The sequence below is a fragment of the Lissotriton vulgaris genome, chromosome 7 (genome assembly GCF_964263255.1).
Source record: "Lissotriton vulgaris chromosome 7, aLisVul1.2, whole genome shotgun sequence".
Classification (NCBI taxonomy): Eukaryota; Metazoa; Chordata; class Amphibia; order Caudata; family Salamandridae; genus Lissotriton; species Lissotriton vulgaris.
The window spans coordinates 1,406,048,260-1,406,059,523 of record NC_141695.1 but is presented as its reverse complement, the minus strand read 5'-3'; the positions used below and the strand labels follow the sequence as shown (position 1 = coordinate 1,406,059,523).

Below are 11,264 nucleotides of genomic sequence, written 5' to 3'. Positions count from 1 at the left end.
ATAGTTTTTATAAATTCCACAGCATATTATTATATGCATACATTCTGACTCTAATTGCTTTTGCTATAATACTTGGTGTATGGTATTTGTTTTCTCTATTAGGCTTATGTAAATGTTTTTGTTATGCTAAATGAGATGAAGAACGGTCGATGAATTGTATATAATCCATAATCTTGTATTGTTTTTAAGGACTTCAATAAAATAAAAAATAAAAATAAAAGAATTGCATAATCAAAAAACAATCATGAGCACTAACTGGGAACAATGGGACAAGTCAGCTAACACAGACATAGACACCACACAGTCATCAAGTAAACATGGTGTTGCAGTGTACCACAAGCATCCACATGCACAATCCTGACAAGTGACAGGTCAAAAATAGGATGACAAACCACTATTGTGCACTCAAAACAAGCTCAGGAACAATAATTCACATTGCTGCATGTGACATACACACAAGAAATACACATTACACATGCAACATACATCTGAATGTATCACAATGCACAAACTACTCACACACATTGTCATGCAAATAGAACATCACACACACATTATGCCTGTCAGTAGAAAGGGCCAACACAGGCCAAACACTGCATCCATCCACAACAAAAACACAACAGATGCACATACCAATACATCACATAGCAAAATCAGCAGGGCATCAGGGGGATGCACACCAGGCAAGCGCAGTGCAACATAAACTGACAGCACTGCATGCACACCAAGTAGTGTTTGCACACCAACCAAACCAGTAGCAGACGTATCTGAGTGCCCCACCATGAACTCCCACAACACAAATCATCACAGAACACAGATAACATCACACTCAGGACGGGTAGAAGTACCTCAGCAAACACACATACAGCTTAGCTATCACCCACAGATGCACAACTCAGGGAAACCCAGATGCAAACAACAAGACTAGAGAACTGTACTGCTCAAACAAATGCACTGCACACGAGCAACCATTACTGCAAAGTATTAGAAGAAAATAACATAAATGATTGTGAAACTGTCCTGGGTGGCACATTGGTTCTGTACACAGATCATCCTCACACTGTATAGTGTCTCACTATGGAGTGGTGGGGAGGCTCACACACTGGCAAGGCATGGGGTAGAAGGCATGAGATTTAAGGGGTGTATACATCAGTAGTGGACAGGTGAGGAGTGTACAGTCCACAAACACATAGAGGAGTAATTCACACTGTGTAGGCATCAGGAGTATCTATAGGGGATGGTATGACTCCTCATACCACATACCATACTGGAGCCAAAAATCTGTCAAGTGACAGAAATGCATGAGAAAACTCAAAATAATGTCTATGTGGCTGAGCAGGTCAGCACAGTAATCACAAACTTAAACCAGACACATGGCTCAGCAATAAAAAAACACACAACACAGACTTTGCAGTCACACACTATGAATACTCACAACTGACAGTGACAACAAGTAGGTGTACACCAGGAGTGCAAGGACACACAGACACACTGCGCAATGCTCAACCTACAACTCCTACATGTGCCCACAATCTGAAGCACATGTCTGACAATGTAAACAAACAGGCACTAATTGCCAGGATCAGACATGTGTGTAGTTGGCTTGTGCAAGGGCACAAACACATCAACACTACTGACAATGACAGGCCAATCACACTGTATGACACACATTCTATGACTATGAAGACAGGTAAGGTAAAGGAGGCCCCCTTGTCTAATCAGTCTGGGATAGGGATGTAGTAATGAGGAAGAAAGAATCCCAGTAATTCACCATAAAGATGGTAGTTGTTAATGTGAAGGTAGCCCGCCCTTTTTTAGAAAATACCAATCTCACAATGTATCAAAACCACACAACTCAATCGATAACTACACAATCATGTAATTATTACATATCACATAAAATTACTAATCATTACTGTAATCTAAGGCACGACAGGCAGAAGTGTTATAAAAAAATACATGTATCTGTTTATTCAAAAAAGCAGTATTATTACAATAATTTTGAAGACATTTTCACTGAATTAAAAACATATAAAATCAAAGCATCAATGCAAAAACAATTTAGGTTAAAATTTACACAAGAACAGGGGTTGACGCAGAGTTTCGGTTTGGAAAGATTGATGAACAACCTTCTTCAGGACCAGTTCTAAAAGAAAACACACAATTACCATTTTATTGTAATTGTATTAGTCTACAGCTCAAAAAACATCTCTTTTTTTGTTTTTATTTTATTCAGTAAAAAAACCTGTCGACTTTGGTTACACAAGTGTCTTCTCTACTCATAGATGGGGTCTTTGGGGTCATTGGTGGGTTTTGTATATTGGTATCTTCAAAAACAAGCATTTATACTAAGGGGCACATGTCGTGAATTGCACTTTAAATAATGCTGATAGTAAATCTGCGTAGTATTGTTACTCAGCTATATCATCTTTAGGTTGCATTTTTACCTGAGAGTATATGTTGCTTCCACGTTAATCATAGAAGAACAGAGGCCCGATTGTATGATCCGGGTTTGGATGTATTACTCGATTTAAGAATCCTCAGGATGATTTAGAAGAATTCTGCTGTCTGTAGGCAAATGACAACAGTATATTTTAAGTCTGAGTCCTCCTCTTACTAACTCATTTTCATAGGGAGAGTCCAAGAGTATGTCCTAAGGGTTAATAATTAATAACCATACCTTATGTTCATTGGTAATGGGACTCGCGCTCTGGTAATAGGAGCCACCGATATTAATTGGAGAAATATTCGCTGTGAAAGAAAAAAAATTCAAATGTAACTATAATCTTTTCACTGGAGTGATTCCTGATGGTCTACATGGATAATAATCATAATTCCACTTACCCAGATTTAATTGCCTGGCACTTGTTTCAACCACGCCCTTTCAGTTGACGTGCTTAGCTCATATATCTGTTTGCTTGTCAGATTTTCTTGGCATTATCTGTTGAAGGGAAAAAATTTCGATTATTTTTTCTCTATTTAATGTTGGGGAAGCTTGCTTCTATTCCTTAACCTAGTACTATTTTATTTTTCCAGTGATTTTGAAGCAATAGCATCTCATTCTACACTTTTGCCAACTGTTTATGATAGTCCACAGTGTTTTTACGTTGTGAGCATCAAAAAAGGATCTTTTCCATATATAACCGTTTACTTCTGAGTTTACCACCTGTTTAAGACAGTCCACAACGTTTGCGCGTTGTTAGCATAAAGGAAAAGTTTTATTTAAAAAAAAGTATAGTGCTCAATATCGTAATAGCGATTAGGTCGAGAATCCCCATCTATAAGCAGGGCTTCTATTACTCTACTGACGAGCGTGCTCTTAGTTAATTAATTGCGCAACGCTCTTGTATAGCTTGTTTATTCGCAGTCTCCTTATTTTTATTTTATCGCGTCTCGTGCTTTGTATTCATTTTAGCGCGAAAGCCATGATGTTACCAGCTGGTTTCTATGTTCATAATTACATTACATTACTTTCCCCTAGCTATACGTACGAGCATTATTGCCCGATCAAGGTGCCTCTATGCGTAATCCTGGGTACGGCAAATCGCGCTTTTGCTCGTTTACCTGTGTATTTGCATTCGGCCTCCCTGCTCCTATTCCGGCGGCGTATCGGGGGTTCTGCGTTACGGTAAAGTTTTAGCCTCCATTCATTTACCACGTTTTATACTACTTCAAGCACGATTGGTTATTTGTTATGTGCTCATTCATTGGCTCATCAGCGGTCACATGGTATTGTTGGTTTGAAAGCCGGAATAGCTTTACTCTGTGTCAATTGAAAGTTACAAACATTCCTCACTTAAGGTATTCAAGCACGTACTGCTTCTGCTGCACTGTTCGTGCCGAGGTTGTCACGGAATCAGATATTATTATTTCCATAACCCTCATGCATGACGGTATTTTCCTCATTATTAAAATAAGGGGAAACACAGGGAAATGTGATACATGCGTGTCAGGGGTGTAAAACCAATAAAAAAACAATAAAAAACACTTCTTGTGGGATTTATTGGATGTAACCATCCTTTATTCACTGCTAGAAATAAGCGTTTTCAACCATTTGTTTAAGTATAACTTGGGTATATGCTATCACGTCTAGAAATGAACGTTTTAATATAGGTGTACCTTGGTGTGCCTTAAACTCATTGCGTGCCTATAAACAGAATTGAATTTCATCGGTTAGAGTATTTATTTGAATGTGGCTTATTATGCATGAAGCTCATAACATGTCCACAAGCAGAATTACATTATATAATCTGCCCTTGCTTACTCATAATCAATAGGCCATTCAGGAAACTAGAACTATGTTGCCTAAAAGGTTAGGCAGCTGCTCGTAGAGAAGAGGATTCATGCTTATTATTCTATGTCTCACACCCGGGAGTATTTGGAGATGACAAATTCCCTAGGGCAATTTGGACCAAGTATTATATTGTCTGACTCTCTATACTAATCTTTCCCAGTCCTCTCTACTGTTTAATCCCATACGTACACTATTGCATTTTGACATGTAGAATTGTTCGCGACGTTTCCTTTTTTGAGTTAGATTACCTCCTCTTGAATTAATAGTTACTGTTTCCAAGCAACACCAGCGGAGATCCTTGATCTCATGTTTTGCTATTCTCCAATGTTCAGTTAGGGGTGCCCCTTTCTTGTCTGTGCGTATGGCTGATCTATGCTCATTAAGCCGAATACGTACCTCTCTCGAGGTTTCACCTATGTAAATAAGGTTGCATGGGCAATTGATGAGGTAAATAACATTGATATGTAATAATTACATGATTGTGTAGTTATCGATTGAGTTGTGTGGTTTTGATACATTGTGAGATTGGTATTTTCTAAAATAGGTCGGGGCTACCTTCACAATAACAACTACCATCTTTATGGTGAATTAATGGGATTCTTTCTTCCTCATTACTATGAAGACAGGCCCACACAAGATGAGTACACACCAACACTGCTGTGCACACAACAAGAAAGAGACCACAGAAATGATGGACCCTGGCCACACCGCAATTAATTCTGTGGATAGCATTCACCTCTGTTCTGGTATTGCATCCTAACATGACATGTGTACACGTTAGCAAACCTAAGCACTGTATGATTAGGAGAAGAGTAGATCATCACAAACAACCATCATTGCACCCTAAAGCCTCAGACTCCAGAAGAACAAAAGTGCTTATTACCTCTGTTAAACTCTGAAAACGTAGTACAAGCAATTGGCAATGTTAAAGTGGCATACAGAGTATGTGTCACATGAACCGATACCCATACATAAAAACTTTTACTTAGCTAGGAAATTGACAAAGCAGACAACAGGAGTAACAGTCTTTATCACATGATACCCAGATAGGCATCAAAAGTACAAAACAGCAAGTCGAATGGCCAGTACAAATTCAAAGTATGCACCTGTGTGCATGAGAAACTGCACAGTAAATGGGCATCCAAAGTGACAAAGAGCAAGGCCATTGGCCAGTTCAAAATCAAAGTATGCACATGTGTACATGAGAAACTGCACAGGGAATGGGCATCCAAAGTGACAAACAGCAAGGCCATAGGCCAGTACAAATTAAAAGTATGCACATGTGTGCATGAGAAACTGCACAGGGAATAAGTAACACCGTCCACTGCCATGGGAACCACCCCAAGTCCATGGGATACAAATGGCCAGTCTAGGCGCCGCAGTGTGAGAAATGGTGTGGGGAGGGGGGCTTTACCTCAACTTTTGTTTTCTGTTGAACTTGGAGGTGGATGATTGTCAAGGCCGGTTGGAGGACTGGACCTGGGAGAAAGAGGACCGCCTGAGGTAGAGGCTTCAGTGGCTGTGGGAGCCTGAGGGCTGCTTGGACCAGGTGGTGTGGTGGCACGGGGAGGCGGAGACATGCCACCGGGAGACACAGTATGCAAGGGTAAATTTTGAGGGCTGTGTGAGTAGTTGGCCTGGCATATGCTGTCCACTATCCTAGTGGGCACCTTGCACCAATCCAAATGACCCTTATTGATGGTAGGTGTAAGACAACCTTTATAGAAGGCCAGTCAGTCAAGTCAATTAAACTTTATTTTGGCTAGAAAGCTATCCTAGTGTTAGCTGTGAAGAGCAGCCTTCAGGCTAAGTCTTGAAGGAATGTAAAGCAGCTTGTTTTACCAGTCTATAATCTTGTGAATGACCAAATGAAAGGAGAACCACACCAGGTATATATATAAAATGTATATATTTATTCTAAACACATCCCTCTAGTCTCTTTATGAGGCTAGATGCAAAAGTACATTCAGTAAACTTAATTAGCACAAAGTAAATTAGCACAATATATGTTGAGCCCTAGGGGCGTACCAAACCATATATTAAGAAAGTGGTATAAGAACCACGACTGACATAGATACAAGGCCTAGAGCCTTTAGAACCGCTGGGGCCACCATGAACCACCCAAGGTAGTGACACAGGGGACCCATGGGGGACGCGTGCAGTGTCTAAACATAGCCGCGAATCACCATTAACTTTTATCTGGAAAGTCGCAATTTTAAAGATAAAGGACACTTAGAAGAGGACTTGGAGCAAACCCCTTTAGAACTAGGAGGTTCTAGAGTCAACACCCATGGGAGCCCCAGAGTACTTGAGTTACATCACCCAGGGAAGCCGGGTGCATAGGTGTCTTTTCGTGTCGGGTTCAATTTCAATGGCGATCTGCTGCAAAGTGCTGCTGGCGTTCAAGTGGAAAGTGTCCGGGTGGATCCAAGGCTGGATGGGAGAAGTGAAGAGCCTGAAAGCAGAGGGGACAGAGTCTGGGTCACTTGGCAGTGACCAGGAAGGCGATGAGCGGATGCCCACCGATGTCGGGTGATTTCAGGTGAGCAAGGTGAAGCTTGACTCTTCAGCCACGAGGACCATGAGGCGTCGACGTCAACCAGGTGCTGGATTTGAGCTGTCCCACAAAGGATGTCGAGTGCTGCGGTGTCGGTTTCTGGATTGGACCCAACAAGCCTTGGCAACAGCAACCCACACAGAAAGCAGAGATTGGCTTCGGTGCAGACCAGCAAGGTCTGAGGGACTCACCACGTGGTGGGGAGTTAGGGCACATCTGGAGCAATCAGGGAATCCCAAGGAAAAGTAGAGTTACCTTCGAGGGGACCCACCAGTTGACGGACCAGGGATCGCGAAGGGGCCTTGAGCAGAAATGCTAGAAGCGGTTTCACGGAACACTGGTGGAGTGTAGGCCCACTATCTTTGGTGCAGATGGTGCTCGGGCTTGGACTACAAATAGCCCAATGCACAACCTCAGGGAAGCTCGGAAAGTCGATGCACTAGCAAATGTGCACAGTGTCCAGGAGTTCCGGTCCCACGTCACTTGTGAGGGCTGCGGGTCTCAGCTTTGCTAGGATTTCGTGTCGGTCTCTGAGAAGTCTGGAAGTCCATGTCCTGAGTCGCAAATAGTTCAGTGTCCGATGGGAGCTTTGGAAATGCAGACCGTCAAGATGCTTCTTTGGTGCCTGCTTGAGCAGGGGAGTCACTCCTTGACCCCAAGGGAGATTCTTCAGTCATATAGTAATAGTAGTGTCTCGAAGTTCCAGTATTCAGCTTCAGAGTTTAGCCAGGTATAATCTAAAGTCCTGTTGTCAGGGGTCCCTTACTTATACTAAAGAAAGGCGTTGGACATACTCTGGGGACTCACCTATGGGAGGGTCTGGGGAGAGGGGTTGTTACAACCCTTTCCCTTTTGTCCAGTTTCGTGCCAGAGCCGGGGCTGAGTGCCCCTGCAACCAGTTTGAACTGGGGTATGCACAGGGACACCAAGTGTGCCCCAAGCACTGTCTGAAAAGCATTCTCTGAATGCACCCACCCAGCCCCAATACACTAAAGCCTGTCTGGGAGGTGCTTACACTTCCCTGTGACAGGAAACCTATTGTCCAGGCCTCCCCTGCAGGAGTTTCATCCAGCAGCAGGAGGTCAGACCTGTGTCTGTGGCTGCAGCATCCATTACCCTAAACTCATGTCCTTCCCTAACTCCTATATCACTCTATTGGCGCACTGCTCTTTGTTGGGGCCACACATTACATCCAGTGTGCCCAGGTATCTCTTGACCAACAAACAAAGGTGCAAACTTGCATTCACTTTGGGACCAGGATTCAGAGGCCTGATGCTAGGATCTCTGAAGCAACCCTTGTTTCAAAAGGGTTCACCTCAAGCAAAGCCTCCTTGCCATTCTGGTCGGTCTGTGACTCTCTCAGCTGGGCATCAAAAACTTGATCCACGATTTCTCCTTTCTGATTTGTGACCCCATCTTTCGCCCAAAACAGTGGCAGGGGTACACAGTTAACATCCCAGGGCTTCCGCCTTCACTGAAGTCCTAGTTGCCAGCAAAACCTGTGCTGGTTACCTTCACTTTGGCTTCAAGCTAGACTGGTGCTGAGTCCCCAAGCTGGATCTGATGTCCGGGCCCCTCTGGCAACAGTTTTAAGGCAGCAAATATCTATTGGTGGACAGAACAAAACAATTAAATCGTCTGAGAACTCACCAGGAGAAGTATCGTGATCCCTGACAGCAGAGCCCTTCCAGGAGCAACATCATCGCCGCCGACCTTGCCGTAGCTCCACAGTCGAGTACCTCCCCCCCCGCCGCAGCCTCGCAACACCTGTGCTGCCGCCGAGTGGGGGTGAGGGAAAGACTACACCTCCCAGCAGCCTCCGCGACCGGAAGTCGCGTCGAGGCGGAGCGCGCCAGGAGGCGCTTAAAAGCAGCCTTGAATCGCCAAAGCCCTGGGAAACAATTAAATCGTCTGAGAACTCACCAGGAGAAGTATCGTGATCCCTGACAGCAGAGCCCTTCCAGGAGCAACATCATCGCCGCCGACCTTGCCGTAGCTCCACAGTCGAGTACCTCCCCCCCCGCCGCAGCCTCGCAACACCTGTGCTGCCGCCGAGTGGGGGTGAGGGAAAGACTACACCTCCCAGCAGCCTCCGCGACCGGAAGTCGCGTCGAGGCGGAGCGCGCCAGGAGGCGCTTAAAAGCAGCCTTGAATCGCCAAAGCCCTGGGAAACAATTAAATCGTCTGAGAACTCACCAGGAGAAGTATCGTGATCCCTGACAGCAGAGCCCTTCCAGGAGCAACATCATCGCCGCCGACCTTGCCGTAGCTCCACAGTCGAGTACCTCCCCCCCCGCCGCAGCCTCGCAACACCTGTGCTGCCGCCGAGTGGGGGTGAGGGAAAGACTACACCTCCCAGCAGCCTCCGCGACCGGAAGTCGCGTCGAGGCGGAGCGCGCCAGGAGGCGCTTAAAAGCAGCCTTGAATCGCCAAAGCCCTGGGAAACAATTAAATCGTCTGAGAACTCACCAGGAGAAGTATCGTGATCCCTGACAGCAGAGCCCTTCCAGGAGCAACATCATCGCCGCCGACCTTGCCGTAGCTCCACAGTCGAGTACCTCCCCCCCCGCCGCAGCCTCGCAACACCTGTGCTGCCGCCGAGTGGGGGTGAGGGAAAGACTACACCTCCCAGCAGCCTCCGCGACCGGAAGTCGCGTCGAGGCGGAGCGCGCCAGGAGGCGCTTAAAAGCAGCCTTGAATCGCCAAAGCCCTGGGAAACAATTAAATCGTCTGAGAACTCACCAGGAGAAGTATCGTGATCCCTGACAGCAGAGCCCTTCCAGGAGCAACATCATCGCCGCCGACCTTGCCGTAGCTCCACAGTCGAGTACCTCCCCCCCCGCCGCAGCCTCGCAACACCTGTGCTGCCGCCGAGTGGGGGTGAGGGAAAGACTACACCTCCCAGCAGCCTCCGCGACCGGAAGTCGCGTCGAGGCGGAGCGCGCCAGGAGGCGCTTAAAAGCAGCCTTGAATCGCCAAAGCCCTGGGAAACAATTAAATCGTCTGAGAACTCACCAGGAGAAGTATCGTGATCCCTGACAGCAGAGCCCTTCCAGGAGCAACATCATCGCCGCCGACCTTGCCGTAGCTCCACAGTCGAGTACCTCCCCCCCCGCCGCAGCCTCGCAACACCTGTGCTGCCGCCGAGTGGGGGTGAGGGAAAGACTACACCTCCCAGCAGCCTCCGCGACCGGAAGTCGCGTCGAGGCGGAGCGCGCCAGGAGGCGCTTAAAAACAGCCTACGACACCCGCGACGCGGGAGCGCGCGGGGCAGCGCCGGGCTAAGCCCGGGCAAAGGGCGGGCCCTCTGTGGCCCTCCGGGGACCGAGGAGGACGGGACGGGCCCCCCCTTTTTTCATTTGTGTTAAGGTACCCTAATACCCCTTGCTCTCTAATTGCAACACACTAAAGGGGAGCCCATCATAATCGTCAGACATCGGAAAACAACGTGAAGATGTCAAAAAACAGAAAGACCCCTGTGGCCACTAGATCTGTAACAAGAATAATAAGTGCTCCTAAAACCCCTCTTCCTACAATAACCGCTATTGACTTAATGTTACAGAAAACAATTAGCGTGGTGGCTGACGCTATCCAGGACACTGAAAGACGACTATCCTTAACACCAGATCTGTGTTTCCCGGATCTTTCTCTTCACACCACCGAAAATGTTAATTCTAAAGACAATACAATGAACTCACAAGAATCAATCTTAATGCTGTCCTTCACAGGGCTTCCAAGTCCTCAAACAAGAGACAACACTTCAACTGCCCTGACTATTCCCTCCCTAGGCAGCAGCAGGGACAATAGTCTTATAGTGCCTAGCAACAATGGAACTAATACATGCTTGCCGCCTATAGACCACTCAAATTCTGGGCATTTAATCTCGGCAGGTCTAACATTTACTGCACCTATAGGTATAGTACCTTCTTCGGCCAAGAGATCAGGGCCAAAACATACAAACAGGTCCTGCAGACTGCGAAATAAAAAAAAAAAAACAACCATAGGCAAAAAAATACCTTGTTTAAAGGCCAAGAAACATCATCTAGCCAAAGATATCTGGTCCACTTTTAGACTGGCTAACCCAGCAGTAAATCTTTGCTCTCCCTCAACCAGTCAGGAGCTAGGGTCGTCCCCGAGAAAGCAGCAGACAGACCCTATAGATACGACTGCTGCCCACTCAGTTCAGCCAGACAACATTTTGACAAACAATAAGCTTCTTCTGGGTCAACTAGAAGCCCTACTCAAGACCCTCCTGAAGCCCATTAGTGAGAAAGTCATTAACATCGAGAAGGCACTAGGGAAATTCGAAAGGGCCCAAAATGATGCAACTTCCACACTACTTAAAATACTGAACGCACCAAAAACCACTTCCACCTTTGTACCAGCTCGCAGCTCACTTGCCTCAAGCCATAA

The 11,264-nt window shown here is 46.0% G+C and overlaps 1 long non-coding RNA gene across 1 annotated transcript; it reads right to left on the bottom strand.

Moving 5' to 3' along the window:
• Positions 1-1,943: 1,943 nt before the first annotated feature.
• LOC147705733 (uncharacterized) lies at positions 1,944-3,668 on the bottom strand. Its single transcript, XR_015297319.1, has 5 exons — positions 3,565-3,668; positions 2,845-2,941; positions 2,681-2,751; positions 2,448-2,568; positions 1,944-2,146 (listed from the first exon to the last, which is right to left on the bottom strand). It is a non-coding gene; the product is annotated as an uncharacterized LOC147705733 (long non-coding RNA).
• Between the last annotated feature and the right edge of the window lie 7,596 nt (positions 3,669-11,264).